This window comes from Schistocerca cancellata, chromosome 8, assembly GCF_023864275.1.
Source record: "Schistocerca cancellata isolate TAMUIC-IGC-003103 chromosome 8, iqSchCanc2.1, whole genome shotgun sequence".
Taxonomy (NCBI): Eukaryota; Metazoa; Arthropoda; class Insecta; order Orthoptera; family Acrididae; genus Schistocerca; species Schistocerca cancellata.
In genome coordinates, this window is record NC_064633.1 from 58,607,163 (window position 1) to 58,623,766 (window position 16,604).

General features: G+C 43.1%; 1 protein-coding gene across 1 annotated transcript in view; it reads right to left on the minus strand.

The window, feature by feature from the left end:
* The window catches only part of LOC126094959 (UDP-glucosyltransferase 2-like), a 215,257-nt gene that overhangs the window by 78,483 nt on the left and 120,170 nt on the right, over positions 1-16,604 (minus strand). The gene's annotated exons all lie outside the window — the stretch shown is intronic.

The window sequence follows — 16,604 nt, forward strand, 5'->3', positions numbered from 1 at the left end:
AATATGAGCACACAGCCATTGAGGGATGACGGTGTTGAAAGAGTACAGATATGGAGGAATAGATGGTGAAGGAATTTTACACAGCAGCCTAAAGAAAGACGAAATACTGTAATAACATCACACAACTATCAGAAAGAAACATTCCACCAGAGCAGTACTCATCTCGACGTGTGAATACAGACTAAGCAACTTAGAACTAGTCTTACATCCCCTCTTACCTTCCCTCCTACCTCCCTTTCGTCCCCCCATAGCTAGCGATACTGGTTTTCCAGACCTGTTCCAACCTGTTGCTGTCGGTACACAAAGAGATACATCCACCGCAGGTGCCCTGTTTTGCTCGGTGTTGTGTTGAAAATGACATACTGCAGAAAATGAACGTATTTCTAGGTAATATCAACTCCTGGAACAATAGCATCACGGATGGGGAAAGGCAGCTCTCTGGAAGAAGGACGGCCAAGAGCATGTCACGGTCCTCGGCTACGTCTCCTGGTGGGAAAAGGCTGCTCCAGGAGCTACACTGGCAAGAGGGGCAGGAAGCGTAACCAGAGGCAGCTGAGGACGCTGCAGGCGGCCATTATCCAATTTGCAGTCGTCGGCCGCACCTCACACCCGCTGCTGACAACGCCTTCCAGCAGCCTCTGGTAGTCCGCACGCTCTGCTAGCCTCTGAGTGGACATAATTAGGGTCTCTCTAAGTCTTCTAAACAAATTGTTACGGATGTGGGTATTACAGCCATTTCAGATGGCTTTCATGCTATTTATTTGTATGTTGGAGAAGAAAGACAAAAACCACCATCAGTTTTACACTGACAGCAAGTTACAATTCGCATCCCCCCCCCCTCTCCTCGTTATTTCGTAACTTTCAACTAAGTAAAACTACGAACTGAGTACGGTACAGTTGTCGCTGATGGTTAAGCAAATTGCCGAGGTCAGAGCTTTTCAACAATACATCTGACACACGTTTAACCAATCACACGTCTCTTGTACATGTCTATCATATATAAAATAGATACGAATAAATCACATCCGCAGTTTTGGTGTGAAAACTACCAATCACTGCAGAATATCCTTACTATTTTTGAGCATACCATTTGTGTAAAAGCGAGAGCTCTAATCTCCAAAAACATTCAGTCTACTAAAACATCTATGTTATAAGCTGTTGTGGGTTGAAATTATCAGTAGAACAGTTGCAGCTAACGCCAGTTTATCTATTTAGGCAACCATCCATCAAAAATGAAAGAAAAACACATTCGTGATGATAATAAATAAATTAGTTGCGAGAACAGATACAACCAAATTCTTTCAGTTTGATGGACAAACATCATCGTTGAGACGTTCCTCACGTTCAGAATCAGTGTAAGTGGAAGCCTTGTACATAAATTGTCATGCTCATGTGTTTCAAGTGAATGAAATATCACTATGGAACAGTACCTTCACACTAACTATCCACATGACCGAAAAAAAACCACAGTCATTTTTACATTCAACAGCAAGCTACAGTTTACATCTCTCTCTCTCCTCCATCATTATTTTGTAACATCCATTGGAATAAAACTATGAACTATAAAAACTTCGCCAATGTCAGCTGGTAGAGACCCTGATAAGAATTTTACCACATCTCTCTCTTCTGATATATATACTGAAAACAAATACCGTCCACATGGGCATATGTGGCGATCCCATTAAGTATAAACATACTGGTCCGCTGGAGCAGGTGGTCTGTGATCGAAGTCGCTTCGACAGATCTATGTAAGGTTTTGTCACTTGTGGTGGAAGAAGACCATAAACCACTGACTACCAATCACAATAGGGCATTCCTGTGTTTTGGTTTCATAACCGGTTTGATATACTGTTTTTTTGCTGTAACACATCCATGTGGTGTAGGATTACAGCTTTGTACACCATCATACTTTCTCTTCTCATACCACGACTTTGAGGTCTATATCGACATTAACACCTTTCGATTCATTGGCTCTCAAGGAAAGCTGGAAATCACATGGTATACGCTGTGCTGCTCCCACTACACATATTGGGTTGTGGTTCTGATTGAAAAAATGTGGAGGACATCGCAACATATGAAAACTGGAAGAGTTTGCAACCTTGTGAAACGTTTCCAAATAGCTGCCTGAAGGTTATGACCTCTACATTTAATCTCACATGCCACAGTGATGGAGTACCAGATGTCTCATTGTTCCGTATTCTAAGAGACAAAGAGCATTGATTTCTCATATTGCTCCCAGGTACATGATCACTGTTTTGTTGTCCTAGGTGTTGGTCATCCTGACCTCCAAATCTTTGGACACTGCAGTTTTCATTTTTTGGCTTATAATGCATAACTGCACGTGGACCAGGGTCATTCTGCAGGACTTAAACCCATAGAGCACGGACAGCATATACCATCACTTCTCAATTGCACCATTGGAGGAATGGAATGATTTTCATGTACCCAGGTCAATCTGTAAGTACCCTCAGTTTGTTTGTATTGTCCTCATTTAGACCAATTTCTCATTAATTTCACCAGGTTGTCCATAATTTCAATGCACTTTAGTCAGCTGCAAACCACTGCTCTATATGACGTTACAGCTGCAAATATGTCTCATCACAACGACCATGTGATGCTCTCAGCCAATGACACTGTAGCATGGTGCTCAATTTCTGTATCATTGCTAAACCACCCATCGATTACTAATGTGGTGTTGATTGAAATAATACAACATGTATGAATATCAGAGGGTCAGACCTCACCACAAACGTACTTGTGCTTGTAAACCTTCAGTGGCTTTCTTGGAAGGATTCAGCACTTAATGTCACTCAGGATGGCCGGAAATGTTAGCCCCATTGATTACCCTGACACTAGAATCTTTGGACACCGTCAGTATTTCTCCAACACACTGTATTTTTCAGGGTGCATTCATTTCTATGTCTTACAATGCGTAACCGCATGTGGGGTAGAGCTCTTGGTATGACAGCAGTCATGGTCCGATATTAGGTAGTACTGCCCATGTGTAGGGAATATGGCAGTTTCGTCTTGATACCACATCTCTACAACGCACTCTCCTTCCTCTATTAAGACCTATACGTGTACTATCAGTCCACTTCCAACCCCCTCCCCTCCCCGCACAGCCCGTAACATGTGATTACGAAATCTCACGTAGTTTGCAGATGGGTAATTAAAACTGACTGCAATCAGAGCCTAATATATAAGCTTATAAGCTTTTTACGGTCATTAGTGTTTGGGAAGTTGAGATTGTTTCAAACTGGTCCCAAACCACATAAAAATGTCTATCGAAATACATCTAAACAGCTTTAAAATGTCTCCAAAACTACAACATCCAACATAACAGCTATCACCTCCTCCACCATCACCACAAGAAATCCCCCTACTGACTTGGCCTCTCTTTTGTGCATGTGGTACAACTTTCCACAGGTCGTCGTTACTTCTATAGAAATGTGTTCAATCACAGACCCATACATGTAGCGTGATAGGTAAAACCCCAAGCGGTTATTCTGTGAACTGGAGCTTTTCCACTACACTCAAAGTATAAATACAGATAGCTAGCAAGAACATGTGATAACAGAATTTTAATGATTTTGTGACTTTTTCCATACTTTTGATATTTATCCGTATGTATATACACTTTGTGCTTATGGGATGTGGCTCGCTGTTTCTGATTAGACTATCTAATTACGATACATCTTACCCAACCCACTCATGGTATCTACAAAGTATTGCAAAAACGTTGTGAGGTACTCTGTTGACATTATTCTGTTTTCGATAGACACATTGCAGAGCACAGTTACGCTATTTCGTATGTTGGATCCCCATGCTGGAACCTCCCACACCTTCTCTCCCTCACCCCACTGACACATGAGGCATCGTCTGTGGCAGCGGCGGCAGCGGTGCTTGCAGTTTGCGGATGAATACTGAGATGGCATCCAAATGTGGATCTGCCAGTAATTTCGCAGGAAGCTTCTGTAAAGTTTGGAAGGTAGGAGACGAGATACTGGCAGAAGTAAAGCTGTGAGGACCGGGCGTGAGTCGTGCTTCGGTAGCTCATTTGGTAGAGCACTTGTCCGCGAAAGGCAAAGGTCCCGAGTTCGAGTCTCGGTCGGGCACACAGTTTTAATCTGCCAGGAAGTTTCCTGCCAGTAATTATATGTTCATATACTTTTTATCAGGCCGATCGAACCGTGTGTAGTCCAGGGTATTGGCTGGAGTGGATCTGTCTGCATAATAATTCATGGATAATGTTCAGTACTGATCCACCCCGCATATGATGTGAGACATTGTCCAGAAGGTGGATCCATTAGTGTTATGCATTTGGAAATAATTACTGAGTTGGATCTACCCATCCACACTCTGGGTAATGGCTGGGGTGGATCCATCTCTATGATTATTCATGGATAATATTTAGTGTAGGTCAACCCTATGTGTTATATGAGATTTTGTCCAAAAGGCAGATCTTTTTACTTTAGGTTTGATGTTCCAAGAACCACCGCTGCTGATGACAATGATGCGTCACGGGTTAGTGGAGTGAGGGAGAGAGGGTGGCGGAAGTCCCAGCTGGGGGATCCAACATACAAAATGGCAAACCTGCGCTATGCAATGACTGTGTCTACAACAGAATAAAGTCAACAAACCAGCTCACCGGAGTAATCCATTTATGTACGAGTGTGTTTTTGTGATACCTCGTAAGATTACCATTACTGCGTTGGTGGCTATGTATCTGCATAGATAGAAACAGCAAGTCACATCTGGTAAGCAGTATGTATATATATATATATTGTTGTGGTCTTCGTCCCGAGACTGGTTTGATGCAGCTCTCCATGCTACTCTATCCTGTGCAAGCTTCTTCATCTCCCAGTACCTACTGCAACCTACATACTGCTGAATTGGCTTAGTGTATTCATCTCTTGGTCTCCCCCTACGATTTTTCCCCTCCACGCTGCCCTCCAATACTAAATTGGTGATCCCTTGATGCCTCAGAACATGTCCTACCAACCGATCCCTTCTTCCTGTATTTATACTTGCAGGGTGTTTCAAAAATGACCGGTATATTTGAAACGGCAATAAAAACTAAACGAGCAGCGATAGAAATAAACCATTTGTTGCAATATGCTTGGGACAACAGTACATTTTCAGGCGGACAAACTTTCGAAATTACAGTAGTTATAATTTTCAACAACAGATGGCGCTGCAAGTGATATGAACGATATAGAAGACAACGCAGTCTGTGGGTGCGCCATTCTGTACGTCGTCTTTCTGCTGTAAGCGCGTGCTGTTCACAACGTGCAAGTGTGCTGTAGACAACATGGTTTATTCCTTAGAACAGAGGATTTTTCTGGTGTTGGAATTCCACCGCCTAGAACACAGTGTTGTTGCAACAAGACGAAGTTTTCAACGGAGGTTTAATGTAACCAAAGGACCGAAAAGCGATACAATAAAGGATCTGTTTGAAAAATTTTAACGGACTGGGAACGTGACGGATGAACGTGCTGGAAACGTAGGGCGACCACGTACGGCAACCACAGAGGGCAACGCGCAGCTAGTGCAGCAGGTGATCCAACAGCGGCCTCGGGTTTCCGTTCGCCATGTTGCAGCTGCGGTCCAAATGACGCCTATGTCCACGTATCGTCTCGTGCGCCAGAGTTTACACCTCTATCCATACAAAATTCAAACGCGGCAACCCCTCAGCGCCGCTACCATTGCTGCACGAGAGACATTCGCTAACGATATAGTGCACAGGATTGATGACGGCGATATGCATGTGGGCAGCATTTGGTTTACTGACGAAGCTTATTTTTACCTGAACGGCTTCGTCAATAAACAGAACTGGCGCATATGGGGAACCGAAAAGCCCCATGTTGCAGTCCCATCGTCCCTGCATCCTCAAAAAGTACTGGTCTGGGCCGCCATTTCTTCCAAAGGAATCATTGGCCCATTTTTCAGATCCGAAACGATTACTGCATCACGCTATCTGGACATTCTTCGTGAATTTGTGGCGGTACAAACTGCCTTAGACGACACTGCGAACACCTCGTGGTTTATGCAAGATGGTGCCCGGCCACATCGCACGGCCGACGTCTTTAATTTCCTGAATGAATATTTCGATGATCGTGTGATTGCTTTGGGCTATCCGAAACATACAGGAGGCGGCGTGGATTGGCCTCACTATTCGCCAGACATGAACCCCTGTGACTTCTTTCTGTGGGGACACTTGAAAGACCAGGTGTACCGCCAGAATCCAGAAACAATTGAACAGCTGAAGCAGTACATCTCATCTGCATGTGAAGCCATTCCGCCAGACACGTTGTCAAAGGTTTCGGGTAATTTCATTCAGAGACTACGCCATATTATTGCTACGCATGGTGGATATGTGGAAAATATCCTACTATAGAGTTTCCCAGACCGCAGCGCCATCTGTTGTTGAAAATTGTAACTACTGTAATTTCGACAGTTTGTCTGCCTGAAAATGTACTGTTGTCCCAAGCATATTGCAACAAACGGTGTATTTCTATCGCTGCTCGTTTAGTTTTTATTGCCGTTTCAAATATACTGGTCATTTTTGAAACACCCTGTAGAATGTTGTGGTAATGCGTCAGCTCACAGAATAATTGCTTGGGATTTTACCTACCATGCTGCATATGTAGATCTGTGATTGAAGTTGATTCCTTTGGCATATTGAAGACCAGTGTAAAGTTTATGATATGGCACTATACCTTTGCACATACATCCATCTCCAAAGGAACATTGCATAATAATTCAGAATAACACAGACACTGCATTATCGTATTTATTGCTGACACCGGGCAAGCGACTTTCAAGCAAAATGTTTCACCTGTACAGGAATATGCATTGCAGATGTATGAGTACAGGTTATAGACACATGGTTGGTGGAATATGAAAATTTGAGTCTGGCTGTGTGTTGTGTTTGGATAACCTGACGGTAAGCAAATGCTCGCGATATGCAGGAAAGCTGTGTTCGAGTCATTCTCTAGCACAGATTTTCATTGTCGTCTTTCCATTATACAACTTATGCTTGACCATAATTTGCGATTGAGAATACATTTCATGTATGTTGAAAGTTTTGTCACCTGTACTAGAAAAAAGCCAAGTCACTATAAATTGGGTTAACATAGTGGTAGAGCAGCTGAGAGTTGTGATGATGGATGCTGTAGTTTCATAAATAGTTTATTGCAGTTTGAATGTATTTTGGTAGACATTTTTGTGCAGTATGGGAGCGTTTTGATGCAATGTCTACCTCCCAACACTCAAAACTGAGAAAGACTTATAAATTATGCTCTGTCTGAATTTAATTTCAATTATTCACCTGTAAACTATGTGGGGATATGTTAGACCGACTATAACAGAGACGATACAAGTATAACACAGGAGCATTATATTAAAGCAGGTGAGCCACATTTCCCCCTGTCCAGGACAGCGTTCTCTGCCATACAGTCAAATACTAATATTACCAATTTAGATCTGGTAATCACAAACAACACTCATCCCACAAGTATTAAGAAGAGGAACCAATGTACCGAACAGACATAAACTCTTCCCTATTAAGAAATATACTTCTCTAAGTACAGTTAATGTGCTATGTGTGCAGAAAAGAAAACTGGAGGTACATAACACGGAAGTAATGAAACGAGAACTGGGGCATATGACGAAGACAAATGTAACTGAAAAAAGAACATGCAATTCCAGATGTGTGAGCAGGGTTTACATGTGGCTTTAAACATCATGTGTGGGGAAATCTGGTTGTAACAGGGGCACTATTAGCATTTACAGTAAACAGTAATGGAAACTGAGCATGTGTTGCAATACTGGGCGAAGTCAGTACAACTGCTTGTTCAGGGGGAGGGGGGTAAGGGGAATGATGGTACATATATACATATTAATAGTGGAAGAGGAGTGAATTATAGAGGAAACTGGAGCTACATAACACGGAAGTAATGAAACGAGAACTGGGGCATATGGCGAAGACAAATGTAACTGAAAAAAGAACATGCAATTGCAGATGTGTGAGCAGGGTTTACATATGGCTTTAAACATCATGTATGGGGAAATCTGGTTATAACAGGAGCACTATCAGCATTTACAGTAAACAGTAAAGGAAACTGGGCACGTCTTGCAATACTGGGCGAAGTCAGTACAACTGCTTGTTCAGGGGGAGGGGGGTATGAGCAGTACTACCTAACATCAGAACATAACAAGCGCTCCCTCCACAAGCTGTTACACACTGTAAGTCATAAAAATGAATGCACCCTGAAAGACACAGAGTGTTGTAGTAATGTTGAGTGTGTCCAAAGATTCTGGGGTCGTCCTGAGAGACATTTATGTGTCGCACCCATCCAAGAAAGCCACTGAAGTCACCGCTACAGGTTTGCAAGCACAAACACTTTTGGGATGAGGTCTCACTTTTCGGTATATGCCTACCTTTAGGACCACACATACAGAACGATTCGACGTTTAGCAGTTCGCGTAAGAGATATTTTCTCGTTGTATTATTTCAGTCAACGTCTCTCACACATTAGTAATGGAGGGGTGGTTTGCCAGAGGTACAAAAATTGAGAACAATGCTGCAATGTCACTGGTTAAGAGCATCACGGGATCAATGCAGTGAGACAAGTTGTCGAAAACAGTGGTTTGGAGCTTGAGTAATTGGGTAAACTGCGTTGAAAATATGGAGAACCTGGTGAAATTAATGGAAAATTCGTATAAATGAGGAAAATATAGCAAAAATGAGGGTACGTAGTTCACCTAGGTATATGAAAATTATTGCATTCCTCCAGTGCTGCAATTGACAACTGATGGTGCATACTATCTGTGTTCTACAGGTTTCAGTCCAGCAAAATGACCTTGTTCCACATGCTGTTATGGATTATAGAGCATAAAAATGAAACACACGGTTTCTAAAGATTTGGGTTTCATCCTGATCAACACCTAGAACACTAAAACACTTTTGGGATGAGGTCTCACTTTTCGGTGTATGTACCACACATACAGACCCATTCGACGTTTAGCATGTGCCTGGGGGCAATATGAGAAATCATTGCTGTCCCATTACTGTGGAACATGATATTAAATATAGAGGTCATCACCTTTGGAGACCTGTCTGGAAACGCTCCACAATGCTGCAAACTCTTCCAACCTCCATATGTTGGATGTCTTCCACATTTTCTCGATAAGAAACATCGCCTCTGTCCTCCATTTCCACCACTCAATGTGTGTAGTGGGAGCAGCACACCTTATACCATGAGATGTCCAGCTTTGTGGGAGAGGCAATGGATCGAAACGTGTTAATGTCAGTTTAGTACTAGATTTTGATCTCAATGTTGTGGTATGAAAAGAGAGTATGTGGCATTGTACAAAGCTGCAGTCTTACGCCACTTGGATGTGTTACAGAAAAAACAATGTATGAAACTGTTTTGAAAACTACAACACAGGAACCCTCTATTGTGATAATCTGTGGGGTATGGTCTTCTTCCAGTACAGGCAACAAAACTGAGGAGGTGACTTCGATCACTGCCCGCCTGCTCCAATGGATCAATTCGCGTATATTTAAGGGGTCGCCAAATACGTTCAATGTCAACATGCGGACGGTATTTGTTATCGATATATCAGTAGAGAGAGAGAGAGAGAGTCCTTCAAAAATCTTTTCGAGTTCCCTACTGGTATTAGCGATGTTTTTACAGTTCCTAGTTTTACTCCGTCGTATGTTACGAAATAAACACGAGAGACAGAAATACGAATTGTACCTTGCTGTTGAACGTAAATATGGCTGTGGTCCTTTTTGTTTTTTGTTTTTTTTTTTTCAACATGCGATTAGACAGCGTGAAAGATACTGTTGTGTAATGATATTTCACGCATGTGAAATTCATGTAATACCCATGTGCATGATAGTTTATTTACAAGATATCCAAACACACTGATCTTGTAGGTGAGGAACGCTCTCAAGTATACCAGTTTGCTCACCAAACTGAAAGAAATCGGTTGCGCTCTTTTTCCTTGTCGGCATTACCTAGATATACGTTCGATTTCAGCAAGCCTAAAACGGAATATCATTGTCGACCCGACATTCAGCAAAGCAGGGCACCTGGGGTGGACGAATCTCTTTGTGTACCATCAGCGACAGGTTAGAACAGACCTGGGAAAACAGTATCCCTACCTACAGGGCGAGGAGACGGAGGGAGGAGGGAAGGTAGGTAGGGAGGCATGACTGGTTCTAAGCTGCTTAGTTTGTATCCGCACACCAAGGTGAAGACAGTTCTGGTGAAAGGATTCTTTCTCGATAGTTGTGTGATGTTATTACAATGTTTCGTTTTACAATACAAGCAAGTCCGTCATGCACTCGTCGTGTAACATACTCATTGATACTGTGTTTTAGTTAAATAGTTGCTCGCTTATAAGAGGATGAGGTCTGTCTTCTCCTAAGACTCATTGGTACCATTCACAGGAATAACACCTCTATCCACACCAGAATGTTCATTAGTATTGGTTCTTATGTTGTTGTTTGGTCCTACAAGCATTGTCAAAGTTTTATACTGATCGTAGTTCGTTGAACTTGTTGGATGAATGTATGTTTCAGGAACGTCGGATGGTGTTACGTATTTATATTGTAATATATATTCGATGCAAGATTCAATGTTCTCGGTTCAATATTCATTATAGCAAGCATAAGTCCATACTTATGGAATGGATAGTGTCTTGAATGGAGGCTATAAGATGAACATCAACAAAAGCAAAACGAGGATAATGGAATGTAGTCGAATTAAGTCGGGTGATGCTGAGGGAATTAGATTAGGAAATGAGACACTTAAAGTAGTAAAGGAATTTTGATATTTGGGGAGCAAAATAACTGATGATGGTCGAAGTAAAGAGGATATAAAATGTAGACTGGCAATGGCAAGGAAAGCATTTCTGAAGAAGAGAAATTTGTTAATATCGAGTATAGATTTAAGTGTCAGGAAGTCGTTTCTGCTTGCTATTTGTATGAAGTGTAGCCATGTATGGAAGTGAAACATGGACGATAAATAGTTTGGACAAGAAGAGAATTGAAGCTTTTGAAATGTGGTGCTACAGAAGAATGCTGAAGATTAGATGGGTACATCACATAACTAATGAGGAAGTATTGAATAGGATTGGGGAGAAGAGAAGTTTGTGGCACAACTTGACTAGAAGAAGGGATCGGTTGGTAGGACATGTGTTGAGGCATCAAGGGATCACCAATTTAGTATTGGAGGGCAGCGTGGAGGGTAAAAATCGTAGAGGGAGACCAAAAGATGAATACACTAAGCAGATTCAGAAGGATGTAGGTTGCAGTAGGTACTGGGAGATGAAGAAGCTTGCACAGAATAGAGTAGCATGGAGAGCTGCATCAAACCAGTCTCAGGACTGAAGACCACAACAACAACAACAACAACAAGTTCATACCACGAGAGTGAGTTTACACTTATTTACCTGGAGATCTCACTGACGTTAGTACTATATCCACTATTTGCATGTTAGTACTATATCCACTATTTGCACTGTTGTAGCCACAGTACTCATTTTAAATGCACCCAGAACGCGATCTGAGGTAAGGTCTGTCGGTACAGTATTCGTTGTAGCAGCCATAAGAATCACGCCTGGAGAATACACGATGCTAATAATCATGCAGCAAATTTTTTAAATAAATGAGGTAACATTATAGCAGCTGAGCTGTTAAGAATGGCAACACTTCAGGTAGACACGCAGTGCGTTACGCCTTGAGGAGCTTGTGACCTGTGCAGTATTCCTCCATCATCTATTCCTTCACTGCCTGTACAGCCGGCATGCCTGTGTTTCAACACCAATATCCCTCATGGCTGTGTGTGTGTCTATTCAGGTTTTAACCACTCACGGGTGTACCTAGAGCATTTCACTTACGCGGAGGTTACAAAATAACAGAGATAAAGACAACATTGTATGAGGTGAGCAGAATGCCTCATCCTTCCACAGTATATGAGAGAACACACACACACACACACACACACACACACACACACACACACAAGCTTTTATTCGGTGCAGCTGTGAGTCTGAAACCTCTGCCAGGCAGTCTTTGGCCAGTTTACATGAAAAAGTAGAATAAACGCGACCGATGAGGTTTGTAACCACATGCAGCAGTGGATTTTAGAGAGAGTGGCTACTTCTCTCCCCTTGTCGGGGGCAGAGCGGGTGGATCGGCGCAGAATGAGACTACTATCAAGATTTGTGTCTGTCTCATTTACGTAGGGTGTATTGTTTCAAACCTGAACCTACATCAGACTGATTTTAATTAGCTGAGGACCACTTTCAGACAGTGTCAGCACCTCCAGGACGTTTGAAAGCTCGCCGCTGTTGACCAATCAATTCTTCATACGTAATGGCCACTCTTTCCAAGACGTATGTTTAATAGCTTGCAGGAAGCATTCTGTTCTCAAGTCGTTTATCCATCTGTGATTTCTGCTGGCTGGAAACAATATATCACTGATAGCAGATCGATCTCCAATACATGTGCAGTCGTCTCCTCTCTCTCCTGGCGAGATCTCGTGGGGTCAGGTTTTATGTTAGTTGTGTTATTACAGCGATTTTCCTCAATTTCCAATGCATGTGTTGTTTACGAGAGGTGGTTTTTTTTTTCAGGTCAATTTCTTTGTGTAACTACAGCTGTGAAGCATTTTCCGTCAGTTGTGTTAGCGTGTTTTCGCCCAATTCCTTCTTATTATGTATGTATGTATGTATGTATGTATGTATGTATGTGTGTGTACACTTGTAGATTGGTAGTAGGCAGTTCCTCCTGCGTCAGCTGTAGGACAGTATCCCACCAATATCGAGTGTTATTGTGGACTAGGGCACACAGTAAGGTGAACACACACACACACACACACACACACACACACACTCACACACACACAGACACACATAAACACACACACACATGCACGCGCGCGCGCGCGCGCGCACACACACATACACACACACACACACACACACACACACACACACACACACACAGCACACAGACACACACACACACATATACACACACGACTGAAAAGAGGAAGATACCCCGTTTCAGGTGTCCTCACTCGAGCCCCGTACACTACGGAGAGCACCTCTGATTCATTCAGTGTGGCATGGTGGAAAGGGATGAAAGTGTCTGCTGCGCTGTGGATTGACCATCCATTTCAAAAAACAGTAGTCTCCATGAGTTGCAAAATCCATCTTCAGTCCAGCCTGCTGCATCACCATTAACTGCTGTGAGATATTGACCGCATACCCATCTATTATCACCTTCCATTCCTCACGCAGGATGTTATGGATGCAGTCCTCAGCTGTATACGTACATGCAATACTCCTCTCTGGCCAACACCAATATCACGTCAGTTGAACACATTCCCCACTGAAAATAATGACAGTGCCTTCCGCTCCAGCGTTTTTCCCCACTTCACAAAAGGGGCAGGGGAAGCAACTGTAGCACCATCCAGCAGTGGGGGCGATACCATCATCAGTGTCACTTTGCCACATCGAACCCGGAGAGGAGAGGAGAGCACCCCAGGAAGAGCCATCTTAAACAAATCTTGCTACAATGCAGACTGTACTCACTTTAGCTTTGCTTCCTATTTGTGAGAAGCACAAAATCATATTAATTTCCTGAATTACAATGACGTATATTTATTCTCTTGAAGAAAAGTTTTCTGCATGACTATGCCTGTCGAAACACCAAACTACTGTAAACCCACTAGTGTGTGTGTGTGTGTGTGTGTATGTGTGTGTGTGTGTGTGCACTGCTTGAACAACCCATCTGATTGAAGCACATTGGCAAGTGGAAACAATAATTTAAGTAATTTATTGACGATCGTAAAAATACTGACTCAAATTAGTACTAGAATATCAAGTGATTACCACGTGGTAATAATGGATGAAGAGTATTTCTTTGAACTTGTCATGATGTAGAATGGTTCAGCCGGCCGGAGTGGCCGAGCGGTTCTAGGCGCTACAGTGTGGAACCGCGCGACCGCTACGGTCGCAGGTTCGAATCCTGCCTCGGGCATGGATGTGTGTGATGTCCTTAGGTTAGTTAGGTTTAAGTAGTTCTAAGTTCTAGGGGACTGATGACCTCAGAAGTTAAGTCCCATAGTGCTCAGAGCCATTTTTAGAATGGTTCGCTGGTCTTTAGTTTGACCAAACTAGTGGGAAAGACTGGAAGTGTCTTTAGACTATATGAGTGCAACACTAGATTTAATTAACATGTATCACACATTTCATGAAGAAAAGTCGCTAGGATCTTCAAGACGTCTAAAAGGTTATGAAGTATTGTAAAGTAAAATTTCCAACAGAATGTGTGCACCAAAAGTTTACTTCTGTTCTGTTTTGAAACAAAGACTGCTTAAAATGCACTCTTCAACATGGTTGGCCTCCACTATTTTAAGAACCAGATTTTATACATGCGACAAGTTCAAAACACGAATTCACCCTTAACAGGCATACGTCGTTACAAACGTTTAATCTTTGCAGTATTTACTGAAGTGCACTGCAAGTAGAGGAGTCTTAAACACTGCAATATATTGTCCGAGGCTGTATTTCTATACTGTATAACCCTGAGTCATTTACAGTGAAGAGCCAAAGAAACTGGTACACCTGCATAATATCGTGTAGCGCCCCCGCGAGCATGTAAAGGTGTCGCAACACGACGTGGCATGGACTCGACTAATATTTGAAGTGGTGCTGGAGGGAACTGACACCATGAATCCTGCAGGGCTGTCCATAAATCCTTACGTAAGTACGAGGGGGAAGAGATCTCCTCTGAAGGCACGTTGGAAGTCATTCCAGATATGCTCAATAATGTTCATGTCTGGGGAGTTTGGTGGCCAGCGGGAGTGTTCACACTCGGAACAGTGTTCCTGGGGCCAGTCTGTCGTTGAACGGTTCCAACACTGACACTTGTTGATGGTCCAGCAGTGAAATCTGCAGCGATTTTCGGAAGGTTGCACTTCTGTCACGTTGAACGATTCTCTTCAGTCGTCTTTCAACCCGTTCTTGCAGGGTCTTTTTCCGACCGCAGCGATGTCGGAGGTTTGATGTTTCACCGGATTCGTGATATTCACTGTACACTCGTGAAGTGGTCGTACGGGAAAATCACCACTTCATCGCTACCTCGGAGATGCTGTGTCCCATCGTTCGTGCGCCGACTATAACACCACATTCAGACTCACTCACATCTTGATAAGCTGTCATTGTAGCAGCAGTAACCGATCTAACAACTGCGCCAGACACTTGTATTATATCGGCGTTGTCGACTGCTGCGCCTTATTCTGACTGTTTGAATACGCGTGCCTATACCATTTCCTTTGGCGCTTCAGTGTATATGAATAAAACTTGATCTACGTCTACATCTATACTTCGCAAGCCACAGTACGGCGTGTGGCGAAGGGTGCTTTGTGTGCCACTTACTTAATTCGCAGGAATCTGATACGGGTTCCAGACCTACAAATAATGTTCAAGTACTGGTGGAAGGAGGTTTTATAGGATACCTCCTTTGTGGGTGGACCTCACTGTGAGCTTCTTATTGCCACTGTATGTCAGCCTGCTTAGCTGGATGGTAACGCGCTTGCCTCCAGTGCAAGTGCGCCCGGCTTCGATTCCCGTCCGGGTTGGAGATTATCCCCGCCCGTGTTGTCATCATCATTTCATCATCACCGGCACGCAAGTCGCCCAATGTGGCGTCGAATGCAGTAAAACTTGCGTGTGGCGGCCAAACTTCCCCGGATGGGACCTCTCGGCCAACAATGCCATACGCTCGTTTCTGTTGCCACTGTATAGTGACGCTGATACAAGTGTTTGGCGTGTGTCTCGGTCAGCCTAGCAGTCTGTATCTGGCATAACAGTATCGAGGATGCACGCAGCCAAGCCCTGTGCTAAGAACTACAGCGTATCAGAGGCGCTGTTGCCCACACCCATTCTCTTACGAATGATAACGGGACCTTAAATCAAAGCACTCAATGAATATACCTCAAAATCTTCTGAAAATTCGTAGCAATGCTGCTGAAACGTCCCCTTAGAACAATTTATACAGGACTGTGCTTAACCTGACACACAATATTATTTAGCGCAACGCAATCTGACTTTCAAAAATCCCTACAAAAGAATGGCCCTGACTAACATTAAACTATACCTTTCGCATATAACTTACCTCACAAAAACCTTCATTACTCGAACTACTGCAATACAGCGAGCGCCACTATTGCCAGCTAAATGAAAGATTCAAACTACAGAAGGCACTAACTACTGATAGGGATAGTTAGCAAATGAAAGATATTAATAGAGAACAAACAATGTATTTACCTTAATAGTCATTATATATATATAGCAGTTCATGACAAATTACAAAACTCCGCCCTCTCTCTCCCCACATCCACCACTGCTGGCGGCTCACCTCGAACTGCACAACACTACGCGCTGTTCACATCCAGCTGCCGCTGCCCAACATTACAATGGCAGACAACAATGCAAACTAGCCACAGGCTGCACACAGCGCAGCCAGTGATTTTCATACAGAGCGCTACGTAACGTTGCCAATAAGAAAATATAAACAG